The sequence below is a fragment of the Heliangelus exortis genome, chromosome 3 (genome assembly GCF_036169615.1).
Source record: "Heliangelus exortis chromosome 3, bHelExo1.hap1, whole genome shotgun sequence".
Lineage (NCBI taxonomy): Eukaryota > Metazoa > Chordata > Aves > Apodiformes > Trochilidae > Heliangelus > Heliangelus exortis.
In genome coordinates this window covers 13,237,950-13,249,193 of record NC_092424.1, presented here as the reverse complement: position 1 = coordinate 13,249,193, position 11,244 = coordinate 13,237,950, and the positions used below count along the sequence as shown (strand labels likewise).

The 11,244-nt window shown below is 44.1% G+C and overlaps 1 long non-coding RNA gene across 1 annotated transcript; it reads left to right on the top strand.

Annotated features, from left to right (window-relative positions):
• The first annotated feature begins 1,187 nt into the window (after positions 1 to 1,187).
• LOC139794123 (uncharacterized) lies at positions 1,188 to 7,177 on the top strand. The gene is made up of 2 exons (XR_011724966.1): positions 1,188 to 1,353; positions 6,423 to 7,177. It is a non-coding gene; the product is annotated as an uncharacterized lncRNA (long non-coding RNA).
• Positions 7,178 to 11,244: the final 4,067 nt, after the last annotated feature.

Below are 11,244 nucleotides of genomic sequence, written 5' to 3'. Positions count from 1 at the left end.
TAAAACCTTCAGCATTTCAACAAAAGCAAATCTTTTTTTTGTTTGGTTTTTTTTTTTTTTTTTTGGTTGGTTGGTTGGTTGGTTTGGTTTGGTTTGGTTTTTTCTTTTTTGGTTTGGTTTGGTTTGGTTTTGGCTTGAACTGCAAGTTCTCTATGTCAGGGATTGTCTACTTCTCTCTGTGTGTTAATACAAAGTTGTAGACAATGGAGCTATTCTTGATTTATCATTAAGCACCACCATAACAAATCTAATGGAAATAGTATGGAGGACAACCTGCTCCCACCTACTCTTCAACAGGAAGATTTGTGAAGTATCAGGTCGCTGCTGACAATCCTTCTATAATGTGAAACACCCTTCTCCAACATCAAAAGTCAGAACGCCTTTGTCTGAAAATATTAATTTGCATGAGAGCATCTGCACGCTGTGTTCTGCTCAGAGGGAGAAATGTGCTTATGAACGTCAGAGAGGAGCTCACTCACAGATGTGAATATGAAAAGGCTGTGATACACAGGTAACTGTATTCTGATGTTGTCAGATCTGGTAACTTGGGGTACTGATGACAGCAATCAAGCCTGTATTACACACATAATCCTGGGTACCAAGGTCATTCATGTTAACTTGCACTGACACAACCAAGAACAGCTTTTCAGTGACTGTGAAGTCATTGGCCCTAGCTAGAGAGATCCAGCCAAAGGAAGATATGCAAGGCCTCTGAGAGGGCTGGGATCACCCTGAGAGACCCTAGGGATGTTTACTGCAGAAAAACTTCATAAATCTGAGATTGTTGTTTTCTATATTTGACAACTTCCCTGTAGAACAACGTTATCAGTTACAAAAAGCACTTTTAATAGATGAAGGATCTCAGGTGCTTCTGCTTTGGGTAAGCAGGTGACACATCAGTCAATGGTCCCTCATCGTTGCTGATATCTGTCATTCCACTAAGCATCCGTCCTGATTTGTCTCTCCCCAGATGACAGCGTGGCTAGATTTAGATGGCGAGTATATATCTTATCTGTCATAACTCCTATAAATAGTTGTCATATCCATGTACAGTATCTTGCCGACTATTTACAGCATGATCCAAAGCCTCTTGAAGCCAATGGAAAGGATGCCATTTACCTTACAGGGCTTTAGATCAGGCCATTATAAACTCCTCACCCCTAGGCTATGTGACCATGCTCTTCCAAGCCTGTCACAACGTGCATGGCAAACCACAGTCTGTAATAGGCTTCCAGTTGGACCTGCTGCGTTTTCTGGCTATGGGAAAATGATTTCCATGGGAGAGAGAAGAAGAAAAACACAGAATGAAAGCAGAAAAGGACAAGAGTTGGAAGGAGTCCATCTTCCACTTTGGTACATTTTCCTGAGTATGATAAGGGAAAGATTAGAGAGAAAGAAAAATGAAAGAGGGCGAGGTGAGAGCATGTTAGGAAGTATGTGATGGTGGGAGGTGCCAAGCTCTGTGGCTTGAAGTCTGTTTTCGAATTGAGATGCATTGGGTGAGTTTATTTGCTTTGCTTAGTATTTGATATTGTGTCTCCTACCCCAAAATGGGGACAGCAAGTTCTGACAGGGCAGCTACTTGCGGTCTTTCTGCACAGCACATGTACCAGCAGAAGTTGGCTCTGCGAACTTCCTCCAGTGAAACTGTTGCAAGCAGATAACACTATGCTTCGGATACCAGTAGAGAGGAGGGAAAGATGTCCCAGCTCAGAGGACTGGGTGATAGGCTGTTTTGTCACTCCTCTTCCAGCCTTGGTTTACGGATATACTCTGATATAACCAGCCAGTGAACTCAGCGATAAAGGTACCCAGGCAGTGCTTGAGGACCCTTCTAAGATCCTTGTGCTTGGTGCTATACAAACAGAATGGAAGCATGGTTCTGGGCCCAGGCAGATCACAATCTAAATATAACCAAAATGCAGATGTTTGGGGAGAATGTGTAAAAAATGAGACTGTTTTTGGCTGGCATGCTAGACAACAGCTCTCATGTTTACACAGCATCCTGTAGGCAAAGCAGCATCTGTATGACTGATCTGAAGGAGGTCATAAGGAACATCTTCCCTGCTCATCTTACCATACACCGATGAAAAAGCAGAAATGAGCATGCTGAAAAAATCTTCATACCTCTGTAACTCAGTATTTTGAGGAAAACAGGGACACATTTCATACTCCAACCACAGCAGATGGGAAGCAGGCAGCCTGACAATGGGGGAACTGATTTCAGTGCTCCGGGCCACACCTCAGCATGGCACTCTGGGCAGCCAGGAGGGCCTTGGGGTGTCTTGCTGGTAGAACTGAGTGGCTGGGGAGAATAGGTCCAACTCCAAGTCTGTATGCTCACCAGGGCTGGAAACTGCCTGGTTCCTGCAAATACCTCTTGCCCAGCCTCTAAACCCTGGTCTCAGGGAGAGGGAAGAAGGTTGAAGGAAGAGGCAGCAAGGAAGGTGGGGATGCCTGAGGACCAGGAAAAGGAACAGCAGAAATGAGGCAGTAATGCCAGAAGTGTTCACTGTGAGCAGCAGCAAGGGACAACTGACAAAACCCAGGATGAACAGGGGAAAGTTGGAACTGATTGTAGATGGGGAAAGGGCATGTGGCTGGGTGAAGAGCCTGTGTCTCATGGCAGGGGTGAAAGCTGGCAGCAAGCAAAAATCCCAAAAGACAGCACAAGAGGTCAAGAGAATATGTGAGAAAGGAGAGAAAGGAAGTGATGCAGGTGGTGACAGATGCTGTGCAGAAGGTTGTAGGAACCCCTTCCCCCTGAGCTGGCAAACCTGTAGTCTCTGAATTGGTTTGTGCCCTGAAGCAGGAGGGTTAACTTCCTTTTCTACTCCAATCCTGTCTAGTCAAACTGCAGATATTATTATTCATACAAGTATCTAAGAGAGGATATGGTGTAGAGCATCTGGAGAGGAGGGCTGGGGTGTGAATGATATTAATTATGTTTTTATTGAGGACGGAGCACTGAGTTTAGGCCTTTTTGTGCTCATCTGTCCTGCAAATGAGACAAGATGGACAACAGAAGAATGAACAAATAAGAATACCTGATCCTGCTGGAGACCATACCTCAGCAATCAGAAGACAGGTGGCTTGACACATCACTTGATGCCAGTGTCCTCAATTATTCCTGTCCAGGAAAAGATGTTATTCCCTTTACCAGAACTTTGACTCATCTGTCAGTTTTTTTATGCCAAAAGTAGCTGCATATACCTAGCTTCTATGAGTGGGATTTTTCAAAAAATGTGATACAGCCCAAACACTTTGGATAAAATCAAGCCAAGCTTTAGGCAGTGCATTTAGTTCTGGAGAACATCAGCTTTGTTTCTGCAGACCTACAGGTTCAGAGTCCTTGCTGCCCTCCCTGAACCCCTGGAACAAAAATGGAGAGGACGATGACTTATTGACACAGTACACTTAGTTCACTGCAGCATTTACTGGTTCAGAAGCCAAATGAAAAGAAAGAATGCTTTGGTTTGACTGGAAACAAGTCTCTGCTTTCATTTCTTTGTTTTGTTGCTAAAACATTTCCAAAAATTTACTCCAGTCACTGGAAAACTTTAAATCAATTGAAAGTACAGCATGGTGATGAGTGAATGCCATGTAAAGCTGGTATCTTGGCCGTGTCCCAGATCTAGGCTTGTACCCCATGCACTTACCCCAGAGGTGAGTGGCTCTCTAGGACTTCTGATGGGACTCAATTTTGCAAAAATAATGAGCTCCTCCATGGAGTACAATTTATATCTTAAGCAATTCCCATTCCCTTTCCTTCCAGTATGTTCTAGCCACTGAGCCAGAACAGTAGGCCCTCCCCCCTTGCTATATGAAGTAGAAAAACTTCAACTACTCCAACAAGAGGTAAATCAGAAATGCCATCTTGGGTACCCCTTAGCTCCATGTCTACTTAACAAAGGGGAGACCCCAGTTCTCTCTTACTCTATCCTCTAGGACTACCCATTTCCTGAGCAATGAGCTATTCACAGGAAGGATTTCACCACTCCAGAAGCTGGTGGAGGATGATTTGTATCCTCCATCCCACTGTCTGCCTTTAGGCTTTCATTGTGTTATTTTTGTATGCACAGTACACGGTTTCTTTGTTCTTATGCAACCCTCGGGGAGCCTTCGTGAAACCCAAGTCCCTGAGGAAGATTTAATGATAAGGTTTAGAGGGGTTTTTTCTTTTGAACTTCAGATCCTCCTCCCCACATTGCTTTTCTCTGGACCAACATTTGGTTGGTCAGTGTAAAGGCTGGGAACAGTGCAGTCATCAAATCTAGCACCAACTGTATGGCAACAGATCCCCTCCAAACCCTGATGAAAGAAAGCTCTTCCCTTGCCACCACTGTGAGTTTAGTTTATGGATCATCAGATGCAGTTGCAATCTTAGGCTTTGCTCTGTCTCGTGAGTGAGTCCCAATCCAGTCATAAACAATTCTGCCTTTGGCTGCTATGCATGACTTGGCTGCTGTGCTAATACACACATTAAAAAAACCTTGGTACAGCTGATCTGGAGCAAGGGTCTCTCTGCAGTGTGTCCACTGCCCGAGGCAGCAGATAATGTGCTTAGCATCACAATTCAGGGAAGACATAAGGCAAGCAAATACTGCTGCTCAGTGTCTGAGGAAACTTGTTTTAGGAGTGACCTAACATTATAAACCAGTCAAAGCAGTTAAGTCACCCTGTGGTTTAGTGAAGTGGATAGAGGTGTAGATAAGAGGATAGAGGTGGAGAGTAGATAAAGGTGGTTCATTTTCAGTGATCCAGGCTTTAGCCTACTGTTACTTTTACCAAATATGCTGTGAGTGACTTGAAACTCAGCCTTGGAAAATTTAACTAAATAACTAGTATGTTTTGACTCAGTAAAACATAACCACACACTTTGGAGTTCCTCCTTGGGCTTCTTCTGAATTGCAACGTCTCCTCTTTTATTTTCTCTCTCTACTGTATGATTTCTTTCCTTTTTCATCTTTCCTCTTTCCTCTCTTCTCTTTTTCTTTAAATCTAACACTTGAAAAATACATCTGTATTTTCTAAGGGTGCCAGCTTTTGGAGTATGACATTTGGGTCACCTCTTGTTTTCAGATAATAAAATACCCTATGTCCAGGGTGAGCTACCTCTGGAGCTCTAGATGCAACCCACTTGCCAATGTACACAATTGAAAGGGACAGGCTCACATCCCTAGTCTGTCCAAAAGGTCTTTACACAGAGTCTGGCACACTGGTCCCTTAACACCAGATGCAGTATGCTCCAGGAATTCTATTTCTCCTTTCTCTCAAAACTTCCAGGGTAAAGATCCTTGCTCCTTTCTCTCAAACTTCTTCCCTGCTTAGTGCTGGTGAATGTGATTGTGCTACTAGAAGTGCTGAAGTTGGCTGCTTGGTGCCACACAGCACCTTGACAGGTTTATTTTCAGATGCCTGATGAACTCAGGCATGGCAAGCTTTGTTCTGATTAATTATCATGCCTTTATATAGTGAAGTGGAAAAGAAGAGCAGGCCAATTACTGTTGCTTAGATGAGCCAGAAAAACAGTAATGAGATGGAGAATCTTTCACCACTGTGAGTTAGTTGTGTTTTCATGACCACCCTGAGTCAGTCTAAGTCTGACTTTTGCCAAAATATGTAGCAGAAAACAGGAAAAAAGGGAATGGTTCCCTTATCTGTCTGAGTCCCTTGATCTGTCTGACTGCTCAACTGCAAGATCACACAGGTGCACAAGCCTTGTGAAAATGCATGCGAGGGCTGAGTTACTCCTTTCAGATGCAGTGCAGGATTAGATTGCCTGAAATCCATGATGAAAACAGAGAGAAAATGAAAGTATCTTTTCAATGTAGGAATTAAAAGTTTATTCATTTTTTGTCATCATTACAGTGTCTGATATTTTTAAAATAATTACTACAAAGATAAAGGATGGGGCACATCTCTGTTCATTTATCTAGCTAGTTTAAGCTAGTTTCTTAGATTCCTCTAATCAATGGAGAGAGAAGATTCCATAGGAGGATGCATCTTATAAAAAAATCAGTGTTTAAGGGGACTGAGACACCTTCTGAAGATCAAAGAATCATAGTACAGTTTGTGTTGGAAGGAATGTTTAGAGCTCACCTAGTCCAATCCACCTGCCATGGGCAAGGACACCTACCACTCAACCAGGTTGCTCAAAGCCCCATCCGACCTGGCCTTGAAGACTTCCAAGGTTAGGGCATCCACAATTTCTCTGAGCAGCCTGTACCAGTAAGTCACCACAAATAATTTCTTCCTTATAGCCATATATATATAAATAAATATATAAATTTACCCTCTTTCAGTTTAAAACTTTTACTCTTTGTTGTGCTGCTACAGGTCCTGGTAAAAGATCTTTCTCTACCTTTTAAGTTCTTTTAAAAGGACACAATAAGGTCTACCTGTTGCCTTCTCTTTTCCAGGCTGAACAACATCTCTCTCAACCTGTCTTTGTAGAAGAGGTGTTCCAGTCCTTTGATCATCGTCATGATCCTTCTCTGGACCTGCTCTAACAAGTCAGATGCACTTGACTACAGAGTAAATTCCAGCTACACCTTGAGGACATTTGCATTTCTCATCTTGTTCTTGACTGTAATCAGGCTCAGAAATCTTTACTCTCTGGGGACCAAGATGAAGAGTGCCAGTAGCCTCCACACTGATTAATTCCTGGTGAATGCCTGGTCCCTTCACCTCTCCTCCCCTCCTGTGCTGCATGGGCACAGTTTCTTTGGTTTGTTTTCACAATTGTTTTCCCAATTTCTTTGGTGAACTTTGGTTTAGACTTGTAAGGTCAGCAGTAGGTTCAGAGATGCAGGATTTGTGACATCATAACAATTGTCCCAGCAAGAAGATGACATCATGAACACCAGCTTTGTTGTGTCCTGCTTTCTATCTGCAGCACACGAAGCAGGGAAAGTGTTGGACATGAGCGGTCTCAGCTTTCTGAGCTCTGCCTGGAAAATTCAGGCAGAAGCGTATCCTTCCAGAGAGCAATTGATTTGGGCGGGAAGAGGGAGGAGACATTATTTTACTAATAATTTTTACAGCCATTTTCCCTCCGGAAGTCGTTTTCTGCTTTCTTAGAGCAAGGTCTAAGAGTGTATAACTTAAAAGATCTGGTATGGAGTTTTGATCATAATGACTTAATTAAATGAGGTGTTTGGGGAGTTTAATATTACATTGTTGCTGATGGCTGGCTGATTGTTTTACTTGCCTTTGATCAACTGTGTGAGTGGAGGGTCATCCCAATCACTGTGGGCCTACGGTATCCGTCATCACCCCTCGGTCCTATTTGTCTTGCGTGTGTATGCAGAAGGCCTGCTTTTGATGAACTGTGAAAAGAAAGATGAACTGTTGTAATGAAAACATTCCCTCCCCAAGATCCTCTTTAGACAACATCCAATTGGTTTGACCTTGTCCCCTCTCGCGGAGGACGGTAATGATTCCTGCAGATGGCTGGGTCATTCCTTGGACACTTGGGAGCAAGGGAGCTGGATTCTCCGCCTGTGTTAGCTCCTTGGCTATGTGGGCTGCAGCTGGGAAATGCAAGAGCAGCATGGGTAGGCATACCTGAGATAGCTGTCATCTAGCCAGCTGAAGTCCTCATGCATGCCCTGCGTTGCCTATTTATATTCAGGGAACTTAACCCAGGCTTGTTTTGCTCACACATGCACACACATGCAATAGCTACCGGAGAGAGCTGCATCTCTTGAGGCTGCAATCTCCTCTCTGGCAAAGCAAAGAGGGAAGCTGTTCAAGATGTCAGCCTGTCTTCTTCTGCCATTTTGGTACATGGCCTGGTAGCTGAGATAGTGGTCTTCTGCCTTGGCTCCTGCTTGTTCCCAAAGAGGCAGCTTTCTCTTGCTATGTCACATTTAGAAAAGGGACATAAGAACTGGTAACAAACACGTCCTCTGTCTTCCTCCCCATGGTTTTAGGGAGATGAAATCCATGAATCTGCCCTGGGGAGGTGTCCCTGTCCTTTATCAGCTTCTGTCAGCTGAAAAGGTTACTGTGTTGGAAATGGCTGTCCATTCTTCTTCAGGGGAGGAGAAGAGAAAGACTTTCCAGTACTTTTAAAGTGGAGAGAATCATCTCTATGCATTATAATGATTAAAAGTTACAAAAATTTGTAATGATAAAAAATATATGGAAGCTAAACTGGTAAGTGTATACTTGGAGGCATTAAAGGGCACATAAACCCTTGGAAAAACACTTAGTAGTGACCTGTGTCTGGCCTGAAGAGTTACAGCAAGCATAAGCAAGAAAGTGAAAGGATAAATGGAAAAAAAGAGACCACATGAGAGCCACAAAACCAGACCACAGAACTGGAGCCCAAACAATCCCAGTTGGTATCCTATTAATGAAGCCACTGAGTCTAGTCTGGTGGCCCTTGGAATGCTTGTCTTTAGCTGAGATCACTTCCACCTGAATAGTCTGAGACTGCTACAACCCATCAAGCTCTTGCAGCCTCATAAGCTGGCCCATAGCAGCACTGTAAAACCCACTTAAATGCAGTATATCTTTTTTTTTTTTTTTTTTTTTTTTTTTTTTTTTTTTTTTTTTTTTTTTTTTTTTTTCCCAGAAGTGCAGTTATCTTGTCCTTCTATGGCTGCTCTAAAAGGAGGTGTAGCTATTTTAGTGACATAAGTCTTGCCTACGGAAATACGCAATACTGCTTATTTCCTTGTACTTTCTGTATTTCATGAGTTTCATGAAAATGCAGTCATCTTGTGCATAATAGTTATACGACACCCTGACACTTGGATGTGGGCCAAATACTGACCGTTCTTGCTTTGTCATGCTTCAATGGAGCAAAAATGCTACCCTTTCTTCAGGAAATAGCACAGGTACAAGCATCTTGGTACCTATAGTAAGAAGCCTTTTCCAGGTGCTGCTATCTGCAACTCTTACTGGCAGGGGTGGGCTTTTCTGCATACTTTGGCATCATAGAATCATGTAAGCATGACTCATTTAATCCATTTAATCAGGCTTCCTTCCATTTCAGGTGACTTAGATATTATTGTCTGAACTGGCTTCACTTTTTTTTTGTCCTCTGCCACAGCATATGACAATTCAGTCACCTGGAAGACTGGAGCCCTGTCATAGAATCATAGAATTGTTTGGGTTGGAAGGAACCTTAAAGATCCTCTACTTCCAACCCCCCTGCATGGGCAGAGAACACCTCCCAGCAGACCAAGTTGCTCAAAGACCCAGGCAAGCTGGCCTTGGACACCTCCAGGGTGTCCCTGCTCCAATGTCTCACCACCATCACAGTAAAGAATTTCTTCCTAATGTCTGACCTAAATTTACCTTCTTCCAGTTGAAAGCCATTGCCCCTTGTCCTATCACTACCTGCCCTTGATAGAAGTCCCTCCCCAGCTTTTCTGTAGACACCCTTCAGGTACTGGAAAGCCACTACAAGATCTCCTCAGTGTCTTCTCTTTTCCAGGCTGAATAACACCTTTCTCAGCCTGTCTTTGTAGGAGAGAGGATCCAGCTGTGTCATCATCTTCCTGGCACTCCACTGGACTAGCTCCAGCAGCTCAATGTTGGGGGGCTGCAGAACTGGACACAGTACTCCAGGTAGGGTCTCATGAGAGCAGATTAGAGGGTGAGAAGCACCTTCCTGGCCATGCTGCTGGTGATGCAGCCCAGAACACGGTTGGCTTTCTGGGCTGCAAGAGCATGTCATTTGCCTAAAGTCAAGGGCTCCATTCTGGGCAATCCAAAGTTGGACTGGTCCCAGTGGGATATGAGAGCAACAAGCTTGTTTCCCCCTGGTAGCATCCCCATGGCTTGCTCTATAGTGCATTAAGCCTGCAGGGCCCCACCACTGTCCTGCATGAACAGTGTTTCCAATGTATTTTGCAGATTTAGCCACATTCATTCAGGCGGAATTCCTCAATGGACTGAGATGTTTTGCCTCATCAAGAGCTGCAGTACTGGGTGTGCAGCTGGCAGGAGTGGCAGTCAGGGAAAGATCAGGCTTGGGATTCCCCTAGGGGATTTTCTCCAGACAAAGAACCTTACACAAACACAGTTGTATAAGAGAAGAAGAGGTCCCTCTGACTGGCATCTGAAGCAGTGTGATAAGGCTAAAACCCCAAGCAGGATTTGTGAGGCAGCTGCATAGGTAGCAGCAGTTTGCAGTGCATGTGGCAACAGGCACTGTGAGATTACTTGCTCCACTAACTCGGGCTGGGTGTTTGGGACCCAAAGTAAACATGCAAGTCGCAGTGCTGTACAAAGGCTTAATACCCTATATTCATAAAACACCTTTTATTCAGCGGCATTTTAAAGCATTAGTACATCCTGCATGCACAGAGCAGAGGGTGAAGCTGAACTCAGTAACCTTTGCCCCAAGCATCAGTGGGAAGAACAACCAGGCATTTATGCAGTGCCTGAGCCCCGGGCACACCAGATGTACCCAACACTGGCCCTGGCCCTGTGCCGTGCCTGTGGCTCCTGGCCATCTGGGATCCAGGTGATACATGCTTCCAGAGACAAGGTGAGCACACACAACATGACCTGGAGTCAACATCAGTTCCATTTGTGGGAGAACACAAAGGAGTTAGGTGTCTGGGCCTTGCTGGGAGGAATGCCCCCACCTATCAAAATACCAGAATGCTTTGGCACCCCCTCAAAGATCCCTCAGAAACACAACTGCAAAAGAAAACTAAACACTGAATGTGGTCAGCAAAATTATTTCACTTATTTCATTGTACAGCACATGAAGGTTGCAAACCCCCTGCCTGGGGTACACACTTACCTGTCTAGCTAAGTATTTCTAAAGCACCTTATGGCATTGTTTTCCCAGCCCCATCTTGGGGCCAGCACTAGAATAGTCAACAGAAAATTTCTTCTCCCTCAGCGCTGTCAGCAGATATGTTCAGAAACCATGTGCATATCCCAGGGACTGACTGAGAGCACCAGGCACAAATCCTCCAAGCATGGAAAGACCTCCAGCTGCCTGTGAAGTGGACTGGAGGTATAAAAAATTCTCCAGGAATTGTCATTTTGGAAGGGCTTTTCTACCAGACCTGTATGTTTGCATTTGTGCAAAAGGAAGGGTACAAGGACTGATGTATATCATTTGAAAATGATGCGTGTTTGATTTCCTCATTTTCAAGAGGCCTGGTATATAAAGCTAGAAAACCCTTCCTCTGTAATGGAAAATTTCTCATTGGAGGAAAGTTACCTTTGGATGCAATAACAGAACCGAGGGTTTGCATCATTTACATT